The sequence below is a fragment of the Panthera tigris genome, chromosome B2, assembly GCF_018350195.1.
Source record: "Panthera tigris isolate Pti1 chromosome B2, P.tigris_Pti1_mat1.1, whole genome shotgun sequence".
Taxonomy (NCBI): domain Eukaryota; kingdom Metazoa; phylum Chordata; class Mammalia; order Carnivora; family Felidae; genus Panthera; species Panthera tigris.
Genome location: NC_056664.1, coordinates 142026445 through 142031381, shown reverse-complemented (window position 1 = coordinate 142031381; position 4937 = coordinate 142026445). Strand labels below are relative to the sequence as shown.

General features: G+C 47.7%; 1 long non-coding RNA gene across 1 annotated transcript; it reads right to left on the bottom strand.

Moving 5' to 3' along the window:
- Positions 1-347: 347 nt before the first annotated feature.
- LOC107181079 lies at positions 348-3651 on the bottom strand. Its single transcript, XR_001511870.2, has 3 exons — positions 3602-3651; positions 3312-3473; positions 348-497 (listed from the first exon to the last, which is right to left on the bottom strand). It is a non-coding gene; the product is annotated as an uncharacterized LOC107181079 (long non-coding RNA).
- Positions 3652-4937: the final 1286 nt, after the last annotated feature.

Genomic DNA, 4937 nt, shown 5'->3' with positions numbered 1-4937 from the left:
CCTCTTTCACTCAGCCTACTTATGTCGGGGCTCATCCATATTGTATGTGCAAGAGTTGACTCTCCTATCGGCAACACCGGTGCATTGCAGTAATGGCCACCTCTCAATTCGTTTCTGTGTTCGCCAGCTGAAGGGCCATAACCTCGTGGTCCAACCCCTACTTGGGATGTGAGCTTCTGATTCCTGTTACATGAGTGAGTCAAGATGGGAAAGATAACTTATCTCCTCCAAGGGGCTGGGGGAATGCTCACATCCAGGAAGTGGGGTGGGAGACATGCCAATATGTAGGCCTGATGTCAAGCGTGGCATAATATTTCTACAGACTCCCCACTTCAGCAGAAGGGGAACAAGCAGCCTGGACGTTCCCACATGAAGGAGAGCGTTCTCTGGGAAGTGATGAGTCATCTTTGTATCTGTGACCGATCCAAGCTCAGGTGTGAATTTCTGTGGTCCTCTGTGAAGTCGAGCTATTATGTCTTCTAAAACATCTTTATACCCTGAAGGGGGGAAAAAAGTGTGTGTGTGTGACAAAAATGCGAGGTCTTTGCTTCATGAGATTCTTATCAAGAAATGGCTGGCTGGCAAAGTTCACGTGAACATGCCCATACTTGATTTCGCATGGCCTGTCATGGAATAACCTCTGGGCCCCACGGAACGGACCTAGGATTGGTTCATAATTCAAATGGGTAATTCGATGAAGATGTTTAATGGTCTACCACAATAAAAGAATAATCCTAACAGCTCCAAGCTATTTCTAGCACTGATCCTTACCCTAGAGGACTCGACCAACTACATCTACGTGTTTCCTGAGGAAAGAGCACAATTGGAAGAGGGCAGTCTCTCCATTCGTTTTTACCTCTCTGACCTAAGACGAATCTCCTCGTCAGAAGTCTGGTGGGTAAGCCACAGAAGCTTCTCCTTTCCCCGGGCAGGGAATGACACAGCGGCTGAGTAGCCTGCACTCTCACTACCCAGACCTTCTGGCCAGGCTCCGTACCGGGGGAGGGGGAATGAAGAGAAGTGGGGGCAGGGGGGAAGAGAGGGAGAAAGGCTTCAAATGACTTTTTCAAAAATATTTTTTAATGTTTATTTCTGACAGAGAGCAAGAACATGAATGGGGGAGGGGCAGGGAGAGGGAGACACAGAGAGAATCCAAATCAGGCTCCACATTGTCATCGCAGAGCCTGATGTGGGGCTCGAACCCACGAACCACGAGATCATGACCTGAGCCTCAGTCAGACGCTCAACCGAGTCACCCAGAAGCCCCTTCCAATAACTTTAAATGCAAACCTGGTCATCATCTGGCCCAGTTTCTTTCTTTGGACCAAGAACTTATTGCAAAAGAATTCTAAGGCTAACTGAGTATATATTCTAGAGTTCCTACCACTGTGCCCTCATCAAAGTGACTGGAGTGGGGATGACTGGTCAGAGATGAAGGCACAGCCCACTTGTTTGTCTGTCTGTTTGTTTTTAAGTAGGCTTCGTGCCCGGCTAAGAGCCCAACCTGGGGCCCAAACTCACAGCCCTGAGATCAAGACCTGAGCTGAGATCAAGAGTCAGACGCTTAACTGACTGGGCCACCCAGGCGCCCCTGCACACTCACTTTAAACACCCATTTGAACCACAACAGCCTTCTCCCTGTGTGTGCAGGTTGTGTGTCGGAAACATCTAAGGAGAGGTGCTCAGCCTGAGGCCACCTTCAAGTCTCTATTAAACAACAACCCCCAGGGTGGGCTGCGGGACCAAATCCCTTTCCTGTGCTAACGTTCTGCCAGGTGCTAGGAAGAGACTTGGAGAAACCGGAAACAATTCTGCAAAGGCAATCTTTTTAAAGATGTTTCTCAACATTTGTTCCATTTCTACCTTGAAATCCACACCCAGATCGTGTCATCACGCTTTCTTCCCTCTTCACACATGCACGGTGTGGCCATTTGAACGTCCTGCTGCTGCTCAACTGAGGGCCACGGGCCGTCTCGTTCGCCCGAGTGTCCCTGGGGCCCACTGCAGCACCCGCAGCCAGGAGGAACACGAGAAGAAGTTATAAATGAGTGACTGAAGAAATTCACTGGATAGAGGTGCCTAACTGGCTCAGTCAGAAGAGCGGGAGACTCTTGATCTCATGGTCATGAGTTCCAGCCCCAAGTTGGGTGTAGAGATTAGAAAATAAATAAAACTTAAAAAAGGAAAAGAAACTTGATGGATGGGTGGATGGATGAGTGGATGGGAGGATGGACAGTGTCTGATCAGGAGGGGCTGTGACTTAGGAAGATAGCATGGCCCTTTGGGAGGCAGGATAGGAAAACTACTAGAATCCAAAGAAAAATCAAGAAGACTCTGGCAGAGGGACTGAAGTGTAAGTTCCCCACTGCAATCACTCAGGGGTCTGCCCTGGGTAAGGTGCCTTTAAAGCTAGTAATTATTAATTTTTTATTTTATTATTTTTGAGAGAGAGAGTGTCGCTCCAAGCTGTCAGCATAGAACCTGCCGGGGGAGGGAGGGGGGTTGTGCAGATTGCCAAACCCAGCAATGGGGAGATCATGACCTGAACCGAAGTCGGACACTTAACCACCTGAGCCACCCAGGTGCCCCTAAAGCTCATGCTTTTTAACAACAAGACCTGTTATCTGCTAGTCTGAGGCATCTACCGTGTCTCCGACTTCCAGCGCTCAGCTGAGTTACCCTCTAGGACCACCGGGCTCCATGTGGGCAGGAATCTCTGTTTTGAGTAGCTTCTATATTTTGCCCACATATTTATTATGAATACAACATATTTCGAGCGTCTAGCACAGTGCCCAGCACATAACACATCCCCATTGTATGTTTTTTGAATAAATGAATGCAGTCAGAATGAGGAAGTCACCACGGCTGTGGTGAGAGCCCTTATTCTCTGAGCAACCTGATATTTTTTGTGGTGGAAAGTAGATGCAGATTTTGAAAACACAAGGCTTTCCTGTGACTTAGGTGAACGAATGACTGCAAACGGGGTCTACAAAGGAAAGCAGTAGAGTGGTTGGACCCGCTGCCTGGGCACCAGGCCCAGCTTTGCCCCTCAGGAGCCTGAGGGGCCTGTGTCCCCGACCGCCATGTGGGCCTAATGGCAGCACCTTCCTCTCAGCGTTTTTATGCGGATGAAGGAAGTCAGCTGGTTACAAGCACTTAGAAAAGGGCCCGGTGCATCCCACTAAATACTATGTGCCGTGTTTATGAGTGTTTTTCGGGATCCCATGAATTTGCAGAAATCGTATGCAATTATTACATGAAAGAAGAATGCTGGATTCTGTCACCTCACAACTCCCTCCGCTTGTACTCACAAGGTCAGAGTCCCAGGTGGCATCTTGGTGAGAGTGACTGCCTTGTCCCAGCCCGCAGTCCTCGGGGTCACCTGCGTGGTCCACGTGAGGCAGTTGGGACATTAGTCCATCACCTCTGTACTTAAAGCCAGCCCGACGTTTGGACTGTTAAGAGGTAACACCCTATAAAAAATAACACAAAGGCAAAAGGGGTGATTCACCTGGATGACAATATAGACGTTGAGCAAGGGGCCAGGTTGTTCCCAAGTGGCAAGTGAAAATGCCGGAAAGGCAGCCTGCGTGGAGCTTACCATGTTAACCTTGATCTGTTTTAGGCATTATCGAAGAAAGGAGCTCTGAGGGCACATGGCAGCTTTAATCAATAGCTCGCTGTTCCATATTAGAGATGTTTTTTCCTTCTTTAGTGGAATTTTCCATTAGACTCACTGACAATGTTTCATGTCAAATAAGTAATGAATTGAGCTGAACAGTCAAGGCTGCGATGGGGCGATCCAGTAAGAAAGGCCACAAGCAAGTGCCAAAGGCACAGGTCAACACGCTATTACATCCCTGGCATATTCAGTTCCTAAAATGCAGTCACAAACATAAGGACTCAAATGAAGGTAAACTCTGAAACTCACAATTCAAGAAAAGTCGGACATTCCTGGCCCTTATTTAATTGCTACATCTCAGGAGAACAACCCCAGCCACTAAGAGGCAACGCCCTTGAATTGCCTTCGGAGGAACCTTTCCAGGGCCCTAAATTCAAACAGCTGGAATCACCATTCCAGAACCATCCGCTCAGGCTTTGAAAATGAGAGATGTGCCTCCTCCTAGGAAATGTACATTTTGTTTCACGGATGGGACACAGTGTTCTGGACCTCGTTTATTCTCCATATAAACAGGATTTTTTGAGAATCACATGTTAGCCTTCACCGCGGACACAAGTTACTGCAAATTCATTCCCATCGCAAAAGGTTCTGAGTGTGCAGAGGAAGTTAAGAATAAAAGCCTTATAACCAAACAACCTCTGCTCCCAAAGTTCCCAAAATTCCAAATAAAGAAGATTTTGGTGTGAAAACATCACTAAATTCCATTTTAAACATCCGAAATTCTTAAGAAGAGACTCAGCTGGGGGAGATGAAGTATTATAAGATAAATGACAGAGCAATGAAAACTTGGTGGCTCAGGTAGCAGAGGGCAGGTAAGTCAGCAGTGTGTTTGCACAGGACGAGGAGGCACCTGCCCGGTTTCCTAAGTTCTGCTCACATGCAGAAAGTGATACGGACGTCCCTAGCATTTCTAACAACTACAGGTAGATTTTTTAATTTATTAATGTTTATTTATTTTTGAGAGAGAGAGAGAGCATGAACAGGGGAGGGGCAGAGAGAGAGGGAGAGAGAAAGAATCCCAAGCAGGCTCCAAGCTGTCAGCACAGAGCCTGACAAGGGGCTCGAACCCATGACCATGAGATCATGACCCGAGCTGAAATCGAGTCAGACACTTAACCCACGGAGCCACCCAGGTGCCCCTACAGGTAGTTTTAAAGGAGGAGGAAATCTTTGCAGAGTGAAGCCTTGACTCTCAGGCAGCCACATCTTCAAAACTCTCGGGGTTCCAAGCTGGGCCCCAAACAAGAGATATTAT